The 18,546-nt window shown below is 45.0% G+C and overlaps 1 protein-coding gene, 1 long non-coding RNA gene and 1 other non-coding gene across 4 annotated transcripts in view; 2 read left to right on the forward strand and 1 right to left on the reverse strand.

Moving 5' to 3' along the window:
- TRNAC-GCA (transfer RNA cysteine (anticodon GCA)) lies at positions 1 to 72 on the forward strand. Its single transcript has one exon. It is a non-coding gene; the product is annotated as a tRNA-Cys (tRNA).
- Positions 73 to 7,680: 7,608 nt separating this feature from the next.
- Positions 7,681 to 12,757, reverse strand: LOC129644631 (uncharacterized). The gene is made up of 3 exons (XR_008710897.1): positions 12,326 to 12,757; positions 9,301 to 9,397; positions 7,681 to 7,852 (listed from the first exon to the last, which is right to left on the reverse strand). It is a non-coding gene; the product is annotated as an uncharacterized LOC129644631 (long non-coding RNA).
- A 4,652-nt stretch (positions 12,758 to 17,409) lies between these two features.
- PRAG1 (PEAK1 related, kinase-activating pseudokinase 1) overlaps positions 17,410 to 18,546 on the forward strand; it is a 48,310-nt gene continuing 47,173 nt past the window's right edge. Inside the window, exon 1 of one of the 2 annotated variants that reach the window (XM_055567223.1) lies at positions 17,410 to 17,508. The gene's annotated coding sequence lies outside the window, so the exon portion shown is untranslated. Of the gene's footprint in view, positions 17,509 to 18,037; positions 18,175 to 18,546 lie in introns of those variants that run through there. The other variant, XM_055567222.1, reaches the window with a different exon arrangement.

Below are 18,546 nucleotides of genomic sequence, written 5' to 3' on the forward strand. Positions count from 1 at the left end.
TCCCTGGTGGCTCAGACGGTAAAGCATCTGCCTGCAATGCAGGAGACCCAGGTTCAATTCCTGGGTTGGGAAGATCCCTGGAGAAGGAAATGGCAACCTACTCTTGCCTGGAAAATTTCCATGGACTGAGGAGCCTGGTAGCCTACAGTCCATGAGGGTTGCTAGAGTCAGACATGACTGAGCAACTTCACTTTCTTTTCTTTATTTCACTGGGCTACATGGTTCATCTCTAAGTTTTTTCAAATTGTTGCAAATCTCCAAAAATTTTTCCAATATATTTATGGAAAAAAGTTCACATAAATGTGGACCAGTGCTGTTTAAACCTGTACATTCAAGGGCCAACTGTGTATTGCTTACAATGGCTGAAACTTCCCACGTCCACACTGTGCTAGGTGCTGTCCAAGTATTATTTCATTTTCTGTTAAAAACAGCTCTATGAGGAAGGTACTATTAGCACTCTCATTTTTCAGATAAGGCTAGAGACAATAATTATTTGGTATTCCAAGTCACTGTCAATTAACATGAAAAAGCAACCAAACATTATTTTTCAAACTTTTGAAGGTTTTAGAATGCCTGAAATCCTGGTGTACTTATAGTCAAAATTCCACCAAGGTTGGCTGAATTCACAAATGCAGGACGCATGGATACAGAAGGCTAACAGTACTACTGGGTTTTACATAGAAGACTTGAGCATCTATGGATTTTCATATCTGTGGGGGTCCTGGAACCAATCCCCCACGAATAGTGAAGGGGGACTGTGCTGAGTTATGTACCAGTTGTGAAGGAGGGAACCAAATTCATACTGCCTTGTGAAAGACAGTTGTTTTCAAGATGGACCTACTAAAACGAAACCATCCAGATTGATACTGGACAAACCTTCCCCCTTTCCATTCTCCCCTTCCCAAAAGCTGGCATAAAAGCTTTTCATCTGTACAGATGAAACCAGACTCTTGTTTTCTAGGTGCTGTATCTCTTGAAAGGCTTAAGTAAATTGGAAACCATCATAGATTAAAAGAAGGCTGGATTTGCAATTGATTTGTGTGTCTCTAGCTTCATGTAATGCAGGCATCTCTTTCATTATAACTCGATTAATCATCTGAACACAAGTCCTTAAATCTGACAAGTGTTAAGAGTGTGCTCACCAGTTACAAAGCAGTTCCTTCCATTTTTAAATGTAGAGAGCCTCCCTATAAGTTAACCTCACTAGTCATAGCTTTCATATAAGCAAAGCCCCACTTCCACATCATCTCCCAACTTGTATAGATAAAAATAGAATCCTATTGCTCCCTCTCTGCATCACATCCTCTTTTCTGGGTGATACAGTTTCCAGTCTTTTAAGCTGTTTCTTATCAACAGTGTCCAGGCTCTTGGCTCTGCTAGAACTTAGCTCTGCCCAGCATGCCACCACCTGAAGTTGCAATGAGGCTAAGATTGTACTGACTTTTTTTGGTAACACATCACCTTGTTATGTGTTACCATAACACATAACAAGGCTTCCCTTCAGCTTGTAATGATAGAAATCACATAAGGAAAAGATGAGGTCCCTGGCTCAGAAAAGTGGTGATGAGACCTGGGTATGCATGGAGGGTTTGACCAGGGCAGAGAACTCAGACTGCATCAGCACCGTGAAGATCAATCCTGTTGCTTGTGACAGGACAAGCTTGTGAGACTGGATCAGATCAGATCAGATCAGTCGCTCAGCGAGTATATAGTATATAGAATCCAGAAGGCCAGTGAGTTAATTCAGAATGAGTAACAACCGCTTCTAGGATCCAGATATGGCTCAGACTCAACACAACTTACTTCCCTTTCACCCAAAATTACCATAATATTTTTAGTCAAACACCTGCATGAAGTCCGTAGATGCTGCAAGTTCTTCATCCGCCAGCATGATAATCCACTGAATCCTCTGAATTCCGTTTCCACTTTTCCGTATTGAGATAACCAGTGTCCATGGTTATCATAGGCGCCCTTGTGTGTATAGATGTAACAAAAGTGATCCAGGTGGAGAATAAACTAGGTAAGAGGACAGACAGACTAAATATTTTTTTGACAAACATTGACAAGGAAACCATCAAAGACTCTAAAATATGGTTTATGGCTCTTCTTAGATGCAAAGCTCACTCATACAGGTTAAGAGAGGGTACAGAGAAGTGTAAATCAGGGTATCTGGGTTTTAATCTCTCACTGTTGAGGCAAGAGCAAGAGAGAAAACTCTAAAATAATTAAGAACAATGAAGGAGCATGAAAGGGGACCAATAGGAATGGTATAGGAGTTGCAAGTAGACTGGATTAAGAGAGAAAGGGCATGGTGGGGGGAGTGGGGGAATGACCTAAAAATTAACTTGGAGAATGAATAGAATGTAGATAGTGGGGATGGGGTGAGAAAGAGCTTTATAGGTAGAACTGATTAGAAAAGAAAATATGGAAGGAAAAATTCATTGGAAGGGTAAACACATTCCGTCAATGATGACAGATTTAAGGGAGTGTGTCTAAGATAAATTTGTGTACTGAATCTTAGGGGGAGATAGACATTTAAGGAAAACTTCCAAGAGTAGTGAAAGAATATGAATAGCTTCCCTGAAGCCCAAAGGGGACCTAGGGTCACGCTTTGGAGGCAGAAAATGACGGCATTTGGAGAAAGTAAAATAAAATTTTACTTTGCAAAGTAGTTGGAAACTGTACAGAATTTGCTAACCTTGAAGGATACAGACTGTGTGTGTGTGTGTGTGTATTCAAAAATGTGAATATAAATGCACAGTCTATACACACATCATAGGTTATTAAGAGGAACTAGGGATATGTCTGTATTCTGAACAAGGGGTTAGCATCACAAATGGCAATAATGCCTCTTCTTAAAATAGTATCTTTTCTAAGGTAAAGGAGGTTACTCCCCCCCAACATAACCGACATGACCCAATGTACCCAGTCTTGAGTCATATCTTAGACTGGGGATTCCATAACACACAGATAACATTTCTGAATAGAACCATATTCTGATAACCCAGTACCCGAAAGACAGTATCCTCCTCCTTAAAAGGTGTTCAGTTTCCTTTGAAGTAGTTTGTATTCTAGTAAGAACTGACCTTGTTTTCTCTCTTAACTATTTTATAAATACACTATATTTTCTGATCTGTACATTTCTAGATATTCCTCCAGCACTTGGAAATACTTAAATGATGGAATTTGGGATAAGTGTTGAGAAGATCCTTCTGTTTTAGTGTAACTTTGGTTAAAAATAAGTGCACTATTAACATGCTGTTTTTAGAGACAATTTATTTTTGTATGTAGTATCACGTCAGAATATCTCAATTTTAGTTATTAGCTTGCTCTTTCTACATCACAGAGAGCCTGGGAGCTGTTGCTATGTATTACAAACAACAAGTTTCAATGTCATTCCTGAGTCTCCATACCCGGGGCGGGGAGGGGGAAGATTCAACTTTTTTAAACATTTGTTTTATAAAATGAGGGTTTTGTGTGTGTGTGTGTGTGAGGAAGAGATAGATGCCTCTTATCAACATTTTGTTTAAAAAATATTTAAATTCAGACTTCCCTGACAGTCCAGATGCCACGCTTCCACTGCAGGGGAATGGGTTCAGCCCCTGGTTGGAAAACTAAGACCCCAAGTGTCGCACAGCACGGCTGAAAAACAAATAATAAACAGAATAGAATAGCTGGCATAGCATTCAAAAAAATATTTAAATTCCATTACAACCGCAAAGCACAATTTTTATCATGACTCCTTTCTTCTAACAGAGAAACAGAAATAAACAACTTGGGGCCCTTGATTTTGTATTTAACAGGCAATGCATCCAAATTTTTTACAAAAGTATAAACGAATAAGTGTGTGTGTGGGTGACAGGGGAGGGCAGTGAGGCAGACATTGGCCTGAAGAGCAGTGTCTGGTCGCCGTGGCTTCGGGAAAAGGGAAATGCCGAAAAGGTTTTGAGGAGAAGCATATTTGCCTTCTACCAAGACTGGCCAAAAGGAGGTTTGCTGCCAAAAATAAAAGGACAAAGAGGGTGGGGATGGATGTGGGAGGGGTGTTCAGAATGGAGGGGATACATGTATACCTATGGACGTGTATATAATAACTGGCATAACATTTTAAAAAATACTTAAATTCCATTAGAACCATAAAGCACAATTTTTATCATGATTCCTTTCTTCTAACAGAGAAACAGAAATAAACAACATAGGACATGGATGCCTATGACCGATTCACACTGATGTACGGCAGAAACCATCCCAACATAAAGTAATTATCCTCCAATTAAAAAAAATAAAAGGACAAGGCATCACCTACACTCAAGACACTAATACTGGCCAGGTGATTAACTTGCTGTCTGCCCCAGTGCAAAGTAAACTGTTTCTTTGCCATGTGTTGTTTCCTTTCTGAACCTACAGGCTCAACACAACAGCGCAGAAGCGGTTAACGAAATGAAACACAGCAGAAACCTCCACCCTGGCTGCTTTTGGAGCTTCGAGGATATTGGAGGTAATGACTCAGAACCGTGATGAACTCTCTCAGGGGTTCGTGCCTCCACGGCTTGCCCCACATTTGGCACCAATAACCAAGCACTGGCTGGAATAACCATTATGATAATACAGCAGGGACGTCTAGCTTCTCTTCTAGTGAGCACCCTGACAGAGGGCTGGAATATTCAACTGGTGAGCACTCTGATGTGGATTTTAACGGCTCTGTAAATGATTAAGTTGGACATGCTCCAAAGTAGAAAAGTCACAGATAAAATTTATGATTTTTTTTTCTTTTCTCTGGTCCTCTCTCTTTTTCTTTTCTCTTATCCTCTTTCTTTTTCTTTTATCCTCTCTCTTTTTCTTTTTTCTTTCTATCTCTGTGTGTCTTTATTGCTTCTCTCTCTCTTTCCTTCCTTCCATCCTTATTTACCTTACCTTTCCTTCTTTTCTTTCTTTTCCTTTTTATTATTAAAGAGGTACTGTGAAGATCATTCATAATAGTGAAATTAAGATACAGAAGGGACCTCAGCAATTATTTTCTCAAATCCTTCCATTTGTGGTATAGGCAAGAGACCTGGAATAAAAAGGTCTGGATTTTAGTCTAAGTCTTAGTGGCTCAGACAGTAAAGAATCTTCCTGCAGTGTGGGAGACCAGGGTTCGATCCCTGGGTTGGGAAGATCTGGAGAAGGGAATGGCTATCCACTCCAGTACTCTTGCCTGGAAAACCACGGGACAGAGGAGCCTGATGGGCTCCAGTCCATGGGGTTGCATAGAGCTGGACGTGACTGAGAAACTTTCACTTCAGTTTACCACCTACCAGGTGTTATTTCCTGGGTAAATACACAATCTTCTTGAAGTCCAGTTTTCTCATCTGTAAACCAGGACTGCTAGCTAGGGCCAAGACGTAGCTCCACTGCCCCTCAGTCTGCAGCTCTTTGTGTTAACTCCATGATCGCCTTGGATCCTTCCTGTTTGCCTCCATAATCCCCACCCACGTGGCTTCCGCACAGACCCCTAAACCATCTCTCCCTTGCATTGTCTGTGTTCCTTCCATATCCATCCCTGAGACACCAGAGGATGGCAACTGATGCCAGAAAAGGCACTGGAGGAACTTACTCCGCTAAGTTCACACCAGCACATCTCCTGCTCCTCCAAGAGTATGAAATTAAACCACAACAGAACAGACATCCTTTCCCACATCCTGCTTCTGTCTCATGTCCCACCTCCCACATCCACATTTATCTTTGCAAACTCAGCAACAATGTCAATTCAAAAGGAAGACTTGTTTTACTTACTAGATGATAGCATTTTCCTGCACTGGGAACTTACAAAGCATGGTCCCTTTGGAGTACCTGTCACAATATAAGTACATGATCCTGTTTCGCTCTGTCATCACCTACCCTCCTCCCCTCCATTTATACTGTCTGATTCAGAGAGTCAGGAAGCAGGTCTGTTTGGCTCAGTGCTGCATCATCAAGGCCTTGCTTAGAGTTTAGCATAGGGGGTGTCCTCAAACAAAGTGCCAAATGGATAAATGAATGGATGTAGCTTCTGATGGACTTCCCAGGTGGCGCTAGTGGTAAAGAACCTGCCTGCCAATGTCGGAGACATAAGAGACGCAGGTTCGATCCCTGGGTTGGGAAGATCCTCTGGAGAAGGGCATGGCAACCCACTCCAGTATCCTTGACTGGAGAAACCCATGGACAGAGGAGCCTGGTGGGCTATGGTCCATAGGGTTGCAAAGAGTCGGATATAACTGAAGTGACTTCACACACACGCACGTACATGCTCTAATATTACCATCAGTTACTGAGAGTGTATGCCAGGTGCTATAGGTTGATTGTTTGGGTCCCCCCAAAATTCATGTATTAAAACCTAACCCACAAAGTGATAGTACTAGGAGATGCGGGCTTTGAGGGGATGATTAGGTCATGAAAGTGGAGCCCTCATGAGCAGGAATTATTGCCTTTATAAAACAGAACCCCAGAGAGCTCCTTTACCCCTTCCACCATGTGGGGCTACAGCAAAGAGACAGCCTTCTATGACCCAGGAAGTGGGCTCTCACCAGACCATGGATCTGCTGGTGTCTTGATCATGGATTTCCCAGTCTTCAGAACAGTGAGAAATATTTACAAGTCACTGGTCTATGGTACTTTGTGATAGCAACCTGAATGGACTGAGACACCAGGTTCTCAACTAGGCATTTCACATAACTTAGCTTATTTAATTTTCAAAACAACCTTTCGGGGAAGATATCACTAATTGTGTTTTACAGACAAGGAAATTGAAGCCAAGAAGGGACATCCAACTCAGCTTCCACAGTCAGGGAAGGTCTTCCAAAAGTGACGATGATGACACCTCACTTAATTCCTTCCAGGTCCTGCTAAAATCAGTTTTAAGTGGATGACCTTATTGGGTGACTGAGCATTTTAATAGGGAGAGACAGATAGATAGATTGACAGATGAGTGATATCTTACATATATGATCACACTATTGGTATTTATCAAGGCTTGATTAGCTATGAAAAATGTCAACAAATATGAGAAACAACCATCTGGAATACATCTGGGCTAAGCTGGTTGACCCGGAGAAGGCAATGGCACCCTACTCCAATACTCTTGCCTGGAAAATTCCATGGACGGAGGAGCCTGGTGGGCTGCAGTCCATGGGGTTGCTAAGAGTTGGACACGAATGAGCAACTTCACTTTCACTTTTCACTTTCATGCATTTGGAGAAGGAAATGGCAACCCACTCCAGTGTTCTTGCCTGGAGAATCCCAAGGACGGGGGAGCCTGGTGGGCTGCCGTCTATGGGGTCGCACAGAGTCGGACACGGCTGAAGCAACTTAGCAGCAGCAGCAGCAGGAACCTGGTTGACCATATAAGGCATGGGGATTTTTTTCTTTTGCTTCTCCTCACTCCCCAAAGTATAGCTCTTTGGACACCAAGGACTGTCCGCTCTGGCTCTCTTAAGATAACTGGTTGCAACCTGTCAAGCACAGATTTAGCTGAATTTCAGCCTGGAAGATGTGGAATCTCTTTATTATCTCCTCTGTCATACAAGAGCATTGTAATGCCTGTTCTTTAATTGAATTACGAACAAAGCAACACTATGCCCTGATATGAAAAGTCACATTTATTTTCATTCTGGACGCTTGCTCTGCGGGATCACGCCAGTGAATGCTGCTGTCATCCCCACTCAGACTTAGTCAGCTGAGTTGGAAGAGATTTTGTGTTTATTTATTTATTTTTTTAAAGAAAAGAGATTAGTGAATACATGTCTGTTTGAAAGCAAATTCCTTTTTGAGCAAAACACCAGCTTGGAGCCCTGGTAATGAGTCCTCTCTCTCTCGTCATCTGGTGAGCCCTGACCTATGGGTGAGAATATGAGATAATAAAAGGTTTATTTAAAGGAGAATCAGAGATAAAACTCTACAATTCCCTCATCTCACAAATGCACCGTTTTCTTTTCCTTTTATGCTCTTGTGTTACATCTTTTTGGAAGCTGTTTTCTCATTCAAACCACCCCTACTGGGCAGGCCTGTCTGGGAGACTGCAGGTGTCCCCTGGCCACGGCTCACAAAGCCCACTTGTAATCAGCGCCGTCACGTGTCTCCTGACCCCCTTCCTACCCTGCTCTCTCCACATCTCTCCCAGCCAACCACCACTGCTACTTCTAAAAGGGGAAAAAAACCAATGGCCAGTCAAAAGAGTTATTATCTTAAAGATTCCTTAACAAGGCCTGGGGCTTTCTAGAAAACTAGCTCAAGCTTTTACTCTGCTGCCTCTTCTAGCCATGGGGTCCCCCTTCCCTCAGTCACTAGTCACTGCAAAGCTTGTTGACTTTGCTACATTCTGTGGTCCCTGGGCACTCCACCAGCGTCCTTCCAGGAGCCTCACGGCCACCACTCTTATATGCCAGCCCCAGTCAGGAATGTAAATTCACATGCAGATCATCCTGACTCCACAAAGTGAAGCACGGGTGACACTGTGTGTGATGCTAACTGGTAGTTTTAGTACCAAGGATACGGAAGACAAATAAGTCGTTGTTGTTGTTGTTTTCCCCTCCAGTCTTCTATACTTGATTATTAACTGGTCTGCCTAGGCAAGTCTTTCCCCCACTACTTGATGCAAAATGAGAAAGTTCATTCTGTGACATTATGACCTGGGAAGAAGTAATTTACTACTAAGAGTCAGTGTTTGTAGAAGGTGCAGGGTTGGCATAGACAGATATCCTGTGTCAATTACGTACTCTGGACCTGAAATAAAAGGAGGCTGCACACAACCTGAAGGCCCTAGATGGGAAGGTTTATTTTGCTCCCCAACATGACTGCACCCCACCCCATGCAGAAATCAAGCAACATCTGTCTCTTGACTCAGTGCTTGCACTCAGAAACCTGAAAGGAGGAAGAAGGTTAGTTGTGTTTTTTTTTCAGTTTCACCATGTGGTATACCAAGGAGAGAAATAAGGCCTCCCCTCCGAGTCCCTTGTATTGTATCAAAACAGGATTTTACTCCTGCAAAGTGCCAAAGCTGGTTATTGGTAAAATGCTCTGTGCCCAAAAAATTGTCCTGAGATCCTTTTGTGATATATTTCCTATGAGAATCTAAGAAAAATGAAAGAAAAAAAAAAAGGGAAAAGGGACAAGGGATAAGTCCACCTCACTTGAGGGGTGAATATGCAAAGGAAACACTTTTTCAACAGGTTTAGATGGCAAATGTCATGTTCTTTTTAAATAAATGGAAAAAACCCTCCCCACCTTTTCTTCCCCCATCATTGAAAAGTACTCAGGAAAACTTGATTTAGAGCACTGGCTTACCTTAAGTAAAAACCTCTAAGATATGGTCCATGGGATGACATCCTTATGGTTGGGTTTTGGCAACTGATCTCAGAGGTAACGTTCCACAGAAAGCTTTCTGTAAAAGTTAACAACACAGAGGTCTGACACTCAGAAGCCTACTGACCTAGTAAAACCGAAACCGAAGCTGCCTTGGGGAAGACAAGGGGAAAGTCTCAGTGATGGGGCTATTGAACCACGGTAAAGCATGCGATGTTTTCTCAACCCTGATTTATCTGGCAGCAAACAGCCTGGAGTTTCTGTGATGTTATAGAATTATGGATCCATCTATCTCCTATGGGAGTTTAAAAACCGATGGCCTTTTGAATGACTAAGCTCATTGACCTAAAGATACATGAGATTTCTCAGACCTGCTGCATCTTTCAGACACTGGCAGGTCTCTCAGAGTGACACAGGTGATCTCTCTCTATGTGTGATAAAATATATATAACATAAAATGGACTGTTTTAACTTTTTTTCAGTGTGCAATTCTGTGGCCTTAAGCACATTCACATTGCTGTACAACCACCATCACCATTCATCTCCAGAACTTCTTCATCTTCCCAAACTGAAACTGTACCCATTAAACAATAATTCCCCACTGCCCCTTCCCAAAGGCCCTGGCAACCACCATTCTCCTTTCTGTCCCTAGGAATCTGACTACTCTAGGTACCTCGTGTAGGTGAAATCATACAGCAATTGTCCTTTATTGACGGGCTTACTTTACTTGGCATAATACCCTTGAGGTAGCATGTATCAGAATTTCTTTCCCTTTAAAGACTAAATATTATTTCATCTTTCTCTTTTTATAAACAGCTTTACTAAGCATAATTTACTGAGCATAAATTTCAACCATTTTTAGCATGTGATTCAGTATTTTTTAGTAAATTTATCAAGTTGTCCAATCATTATCACAATCTGGTTTTAGAACATTTTCATCATCTCAGTAAGATCACCTCCCTGCCCATGTACAGTTCATTGTCACTCTAAATCTTTTTCCACTTTCCACCATAGGCAACCACTACTTTCTGTCTCTGAAAAGTTGACTTCTCTGGACATTTCATGTATCTGGAATCATACATTTAGTCTTCTTTTGTGTCTGGTTTCTTTCACTTAGCACTTTGCATAATGTTTCTGAAGTCCATCCATGTTGCCATATGTATCGGTATTTCACTTTTTTATTACTGAATAGTATTCCATTGTATGGATATGTCACCTATTGTTTATCCATTGACCTGCTAATGGATATTTGGGTTGTTTCCACCTTTTAACTATTACGAATAATGTTGTATGAATATTGGTGTGCAAGTTGTTGTATGGACATACCTTCATTTCTCTTGGGTAGATATCTGGAAATGGATTTGCTGGGCCTTATGATAAATTTACAGTTAACATTTTAAGAAATTGCCTACTGTCTTCCAAAGTGGATGTGCCATTAGGAGGTTTTCTTTCAGGTAACTAAACAGATCTTTCCAATGGGTTTGTTTTTATTTTGTGACCCTTCCCAATGTAAAATATTCTGCTGCTTTTCAACTCTGACCCCAGCTCAGTCAGAAAGTCAAGCAGTGGGCAGGATGAATTAATTCTTCAAATAGTTCTCATTTTCACATCCTTAACTCACAGCTGAGTTCACATTAAAACTGAACAACCTTTAAAGCTCACAAGAAGTGTTGTAAAACCTTCTATGAGACCTCTGGCAAGTTATGTTGGTAATTTAGGGCCTCAGGGTCCCACTTGTCAGAGAAGATGAGACCAAGGTGACTTCTAATGTCCATTAATGGCATCTATGGACCCACAACAATCCTTTGTTGGCTTTGAGATACTTAGTTTACACTGCCTGGGTGTGGAGGTGAAGAGTTTCTCAACCGTGCATATGCAAACTCAGGGAACTGGGACTTTCCCCTAAATGTGGACCCTAAAACTGGAGAAACAGGGAGCAACAGATGAAAGAATGACCCTTTCTCTTCCTAAGGCGAGCTGAATGAAGCGACACTGCTGCTGCTACTGCTAAGTCACTCGAGTCGTGTCCGACTCTGTGCGACCCCATAGACGGCAGCCCACCAACTTCCCTGTCCCTGGGGTTCTCCAGGCAAGAACACTGGAGTGGGTTGCCATTTCCTTCTCCAATGCATGAAAGTGAAGAGTGAAAGTGAAGAAGTTGCTGAGTCATGTCCGACTCTTAGTGACCCCATGGACTGCAGCCCACCAGGTTCTCTGTCCCTGGGATTCTCCAGGCAAGAACACTGGAGTGGGTTGCCATTTCCTTCTCCAATGCGTGAAAGTGAAAAGTGAAAGGGAAGTCGCTCAGTCGTGTCTGACTCTTAGCGACCCCATGGACTGCAGCCTACCAGGCTCCTCTGTCCATGGGATTTTCCAGGCAAGAGCACTGGAGTGGGGTGCCATTGCCTTCTCCGTGAAGCGACACTATGACTTTCTTATTCCAGTGAACTGCCTGGCATAACATGCATGGTGGACATTAATTAACATGCCTCTGAGGTCATGTTTCTTTTGAGTTGATTTTTAAAAATCTTGATCATCTGTCTGGAAGTGGTAGCATATATTACTCATTGAAACATGTTTATCTTAGGAACTGTATTAATTTCCTAGGGCTGCTCTAATAAAGTACAGTCATTCTTAGGGGGGCTGGGTTCCAGGACTGCCCCACATACTCAAACCCATGGATGTTCAAGTCCCTTATAAAATGATATAGTTCAACAAATACATTTGGCCCTCTGTATCCCTAGGTTTCACATCCTTGGATTTAACCAAACTGCCGATAGAAAGTCTTGGAAACAGAAGGCTGGCTGTACCAAAAACTGGGTAGCTTAAAACAACAGAAATTTATCGTCTCACAGTGCTGGAGGCTGTAAGCCCCAAATCAGGCATTGCAGGGAACATGCTCTCTCTGACAGCTCCAGGGAAGGATCTTTCCTCCTGTCTTCCAACTCCTGGCATGCACTGGCAATCCTTGGCCTTCCTTGACTAGTAAATGCATCACTTGACTTACATGGCCTTTCTCCCATCGTGTCTTCACACTGTCATCCCTCTGTGTATCTGTCTTTTGATCCAAATTTCCCCTTTTTATAAGGACACCAGTCATCTTGGGTGGTGGTTGTTGTTCAGTCGTGCAGTCGTGTTCGACTCTTTGCAACCCCATGGACTGCAGTTGCACCAACCAGGCTTCCCTGTCCTTCACCATCTCCCAGGGCTTGCGCAAACTGATGTCCATTGAGTCAGTGATGCCATCAGGACCCACCCTAATGACTTCATTTAAATTTGGTCACGTCTGTAAAGATCCTACTTCCAAATAAGGTCACATCTGAAGTCCTGGGGGTTAAGATTTCAACATATCTTTTGGGGGAGTGGGCAGTATGGGAACAAGTTCAACTCATAACAGTAACAATTGGGGAAAAATGAGATTTACAATAAGGTATCTGTCACTGAATGCACATCTAACTGTAATTATATTATAAAAGAAGGGAAAAGTGTTTTCCTTCTTCAACACCTGACATCTGAGTTCTATAGCACTTGAGCACAAAGAAACATAACAATCCTGAGCCCTTGACTCTCAGACCCATGTGGGTTGAGATTCTGACATCTGCAGTCATTTAAACAACTGCCTTCAGTCTGGGGAGGGAGAGGATCTATTCAGTGCTTGGGATAAAGTACTGTAAATTATTTAACATGGTTTATCCTGAATAGTGCTTCCTAGGACTAAAGGCAGGGAAGAATGGGATGTAGGGAATGGTTTTTTAAAAAGTTGGGACACAAGGATGTGATTCCATAATCATAGGACGGGGATTAACCCATCAGATTACTTGAATTTCCACACCTTCGAGAAGGAAGAGAGAATTTCAGGTTGGCAATTGAAAGACCTGATTATCACTCAGGAGGAAAGAGAGACAGGTGTGGGGCCATGTTCCCTTGCCAGAGTGAACTTTAACTGGCTTGCAGAGAGTATCAACTTCTAGCAGAGGGACAGAGAGAATCCAGAGGGGCTCCTCACAGCAGATTTTCAAAAGACCTTTTTCCCTTCTCTCCTTACACTCACAGTCCCCTCCATGAGGGCTTGGGGACTCCAGCTGCCTCCCAGGCAGACCCAGCACAGCCCATGGCTTTCAGGAATTTCATCCTGTCTCACTGGCCATCACCCTTCTCCCCCTTCTAAATTTGCCTTTTCCCTCCCTGCACCCCTGTCAAGCCTATCTTTCCCACTCCATCTGTGCTCCCATTTGCTTTACTTCTTCCATGGGGTCTGCTGTAAACCTCTGCTGTTAGAAGAAAAGTAACCAAGAGTTTAAGCTGGTCTCAAATACGCAATGCAAAGCCCCACGTGCAATACCCCCCCATGTGGAATTAGCAGAAACCTGGAATTCTCTTGATAATCCTTCTCCCTTCCCTCTAAAAGACCCCTTTTCACATGGCTCTGGGTTACACATGGTCTGGAAGAGAGTTCCTCTGTTTCATGGCCTCCCCTAGACCACCATGTTTCCAATCTTTCCCCTCTTTGTCTCGTGTTTGCTCCTTCCTCGCCATGCCCCTCCAAGTTCTTTCATTTCTCTTGTGGCTCCAGAAACGACTCTACCGGGAGAACTTCATTCACCAGATGGCTATCCCATGCTTCAGACTCCAGAGACCACAAATGAAGTCCTATGACTTCCTTATTGGTACTAATAACACCAACCTTCTACCAGTCTCTTGAGGCAGAAGTTTTGTTGGTTTTCTTTGATTTTCCTCCTCTCCCTCAGCCACAGCACTAATCAGGAAGCATCCAGGCCCCATATCTCCCTCTCGATGTCTTTCCAAAGCATCCATCCAACATCCACACTTTCCATTCCTCCTGCCACATCCCTTATCAAGTCCTGACCTCCCACCTGGACCAGGGTTAGACACTCTAAGCCTGTCTCCTTGTCTCCAATTTCTTCTTCCACTCTCTGATCCACTTGAGATACAAGATCCAGATAGAGCTAATGAAAAATTAACTTGGAGAGCGTCATTCAGCTGTTCAGAAATGTCAATCCTCTCCCACTGGTTTACTTGAAAAGCGAGTCTTTCCTGTCCAGTGCCCCACGCCATCTTCAGGCTTGTCTCCAATAATTATGTTCCAGTCAGATTGGATAAGAAATCTCTCAAAGTCTTCTGCCTCGCCCACGTCCATTCCTTGGTAGATGCCATTCTCTTGGTCTGGAAAGTCCCCACTGTTCACAAATTGGAATCCTTATCCTGCAAAGCCTCTTCCTCCATGAAGCCACTTTGTGTTTTTGTCTTTTCTTCCTTTGAATTCTCACTGCCCCTAGTTTATCTTCCTCTCACAGAGCTTATATTTGCCTCTCTTTCATCTTTCTTTCTTACCCTATATGCCCTCATCCTGTGCTACATAAGGAGAAGACACTCAGTAAATGTTTCTATTATTTGAGGTCACTTCTCCGGTTGGGGAGATACAGGTTTGGATTACTTTGGTCCAATCTTGACACTAACCCCTCCAGTACCCCTGCTAGCGTTTTTTCTGTGTATAACTTAATGATGTGCACTTCCTCATCTTACCTTTTCACCTTTCTAATTCCAAATTACTTCACCTTATCCACCCCAAAGCACACCACCTGCCCCAGCCTTTGTCCTAATTTCCCCAAATTTAACTGCTCTCTTATGCAGACTGGTGCTCCAGGATGAAAGCCCTGAAGGGAATCGCTCTTCTTTGAGGTCTGATGTGTATCAGGGAAGCCAAACCCTGCAGTTAAAAATGTCGTGAAAATGAACTGATAAGTAGCTAGAAGCAAAATGCTGAGTATACACAAATTCCACTGCAGTGCAGAGCGCAGTTTGGAAGTTCAAGGAAGAATTGTTTATTAAAATGCATGAGCTTCCATAGCTTCACCAAGGAGGAGATAACATACTTAACAGTTACTGGTGGAGCACTGCATAAGAGAATGGGTATTTTGTGTGGATCTAAGCAACTCTTGAAGTATTTTTTTAAATTCTTTTCATTAGGCTAGAAGAAGCCAGCTTTAAGGCCATGTCACTGGCATTAAAAGATGCACATTAACGTCAGCAACTACAGCATTTACTTTGTGTGAGCACAGCAAGAGGCTTGAAAACAGTTTATTTTGCAGAGAGACTGAATTAATCCTTCAATTGCTGTCTCATGCCACAGAACTGCCAATTCTGCCATACTATATAGCCATTGCAGTGAAGTGAAAGTCGCTCAGTCATGTCCAACTCTTTGCAACCCCATGGACTATACAGTCCATGGAATTTTGCAGGTCAGAATACTGGAGTGGGTAGCCGTTTCCTTCTCCAGGGGATCTTCCCAACCCAGGGATCAAACCCAGGTTTCCCACATTGCAGGCAAATTCTCTGCCAGCTGAGCCATAAGGGAAGCCCAAGAATATGGGAGTGTGTAGCCTATCCCTTCTCCAACAGATCTTCCTGGTCCAGGAATCAAACCGGGGTCTCCTGCATTGCTGGCGGATTCTTTACCAACTGAGCTATCAGGGAAACCTTTACTTCTTATAATTACGTATTTTAACCTGTTAATATACTAGAGACAAATTAAGTAAAATGAAGGAAAAAAGTGGGAACAAGAGGTCCTCCTGTGTGCTCTCTTCTTGGGGTGGGTGTCCTCAATGGGGCTTTACAGAGGAAGAATGTAAAACCTTTACATTACAGCGGAAATATCCAACCTGAACCGTGGGGACTAGGAACGTCTCAAACACAGGGGTTTTCCCTCTTCCATTTTAACGGAATGGAAGCTTCCCAGATGGCACAGTGGTAAAGAATCCACCTGCCAATGCAGGAGATTCAAGAGATGCGAGTTCGATCGCTGGGTGGGGAAGGTCCCCTGGAGTAGAAAATGGCAACCCACTTCAGTATTCTTGTCTGGGAAATCCCATGGACTGAGGAGCCTGGTGGGCTGTAGTCCAGGGGGTTACAGAGTCGGACACGACTGAGCACACACACGCACACCTTCTAACAGAACTGCAAGCACCTTCTGATGTCATTTTTATATTTCTCCAGCGACGACCACTTTGTCCCTATCTGCTTTTCAACACCTTCCCCTCCTGGTTTCTCTGTAAATGAGTGGGACTGACCCTTCAATTTTGCTGGCTGCTGATGGAGCCTAAACTGAGTTTTCCATGTTTGTTCAAATGGTTTCCCATCATTTTGAGAAGAAAGAAAAACAGAGCTGGATGACCAGTACTAGGGGAGGGTAGTGTGGCAGAGTGGAACTGCCCATCCGAGGAGCCAGACTGCCTTGGTTCCAATCCCAGGACCAAGGCATGTCAGCCCATGGGTCCTGGCAAATCATGTGGTCCTGTGCACCTTAGTCCTCTCTGTGAAATGGGGATGATGTCCCTCTCATGGGGTTGCTTGGCATAGGGTGGGTATTTGACAAATGTTGGTTCTACTTCACTAAACCTTAACCCCCCAGTTCTATTCATACTCAGGAGAAATTAGTGACATTGGAGCAAAGAAAGGTTTTATTTATTTTTTAATATCCCTGCTAACATTCTCCATTTCTTACACAGAAGCCAAATCTCAAATACATGTCTTCTCTCCACCCTCACCCCACCTGCCCTGCCATGTCAATGCCAGATCACTAGGTAAGCCCAGGAATCTCAAGGAGAACCAGCCTCCTCATCTGGGCTGGGTGGAGGCTCACAAGCGAATCCTGATGGGCTCCCTGGAGGAGGAGGACCTGCTGGAGTTACTGGACTCACTGCCTCTCTGGGGAGGAGGAAGGAGCACCCAGAAAGCCACAGGTGTTCTTCGAGGTCTTTTCTTCCTATTCCATTCCCCAATTTCTCCCTACCAGGCAGGCACAAGGTGGTGACCTGGATGCCGGTTCCCTGAAGAAACACCCAGGTCAAGGTTCAAGCCTGTTGCAGGCGGCAGGAGGAAGGGAGAGGACTGACTGTGTCATAGGCTGTCATACTCTCTGTTGAAGGATTTCTAGCCCTGGGACTATCTCGAACTTATTCTATCCCGGTGAATGAGTCACTTAACCGGAAACGGTGTAAACACAGGTGTTAATACTGGCCTAAGAAGCCCTGGCTCTCTGAGCTTGGAGGAAGACCAGCTCTTCCTACAACAACCCTTGCCTTCCACTTCCAGAAAACTGAAGTTCAAGGGGTTACACCAGGTGCCTGAGGCCTCAGTCGAGGGACTGAGGACTCCCAGTCAGGCTGGGTGGTGCGTCAGCCTCCTTCTACCCGCAACAAGTCATTGACAATTTCGGGGCCCACGCAACTTTCGGGACGCGTCTGGGTTCCTGATTTCATCATTCCCCTGCGCACCCCCAGATCTGGGGCTGTACCCTCCACCGCCTCTCTCTCGTCCTCTCCGGGTCTCGCAGAGCAGGCTGGACGAAGGGATGCAGGACACCTACATACCTACGCATACGTTATGGGAAAGGGAAGGCTGCAGACACCGAAACTCGTCCCTGAGAGCCCCGCGGGGCCATACTTGGAGAAGGGTGCAAAGGGGCGCTCGCTCCCGGGTCGGACGGCGCCAAGTCTCGGGCTGGGGGCGGAGCCTCCGTCGGGAGCCGGAGGGAGGGGCGGGGCGGGGGTCGCCAGGAGGCGTCGGGGGCCGGGGAGCGAGCCCGCCGGCTGGGGGCGCCGGGCGGCGGCCCGGACCGCGGAGGTGCGGCGGGGCCCGGCGGGCGGCGCCACCGGAGGCGGGAGGGGGCGGAGCCGCGCTCGCAGCTGCCACCCGGCCGCCGGGCCCGGGCAGAAGACGCCGCCCGCGGCCGGGCACGCACCGCGCGCACACTCTCCAAACAATGCTCCGAGGCGCCCAGCAGGGCGGCTGGCGGCTCGGAGACCCGCGGCGAGGCCGGGGGAGCGCGGCCCCGAGGTGAGCCCGCGGCGCCTTCTCCCAAGTCGGCCTCTTTTTTTGTCTGGCAAACGTGGCCGCAGAGGGGAGCTCCGGGGGAGCGCGGCGATTGTGGAGCAGGCGACCCCCGTCGGCGTCCCCCGGGGGTGACAGGCGGTCGCTGGAGGAGGGTGGAGCGTTCGGACCGCGTGCGCCTCGGGTTGCGCCCGAGGTGGAAGCGCCGAGCCCGCGCTGGGGGGTGGAGGGGTGGGGGGGAAGGACCGGGGAGCCAGAGGTATGTTTTCGATTCATTCGAGAATCGCGCTCTTTCGGAAGGGGAAACTTTCCTCGAGTTCCGGCAGCGGAACCGACTGCTCTGGTCTCGCTGGTCTGGCTGCTGGACTTGGGGCAGGA

Source organism: Bubalus kerabau, chromosome 2 (genome assembly GCF_029407905.1).
Source record: "Bubalus kerabau isolate K-KA32 ecotype Philippines breed swamp buffalo chromosome 2, PCC_UOA_SB_1v2, whole genome shotgun sequence".
NCBI lineage: Eukaryota > Metazoa > Chordata > Mammalia > Artiodactyla > Bovidae > Bubalus > Bubalus kerabau.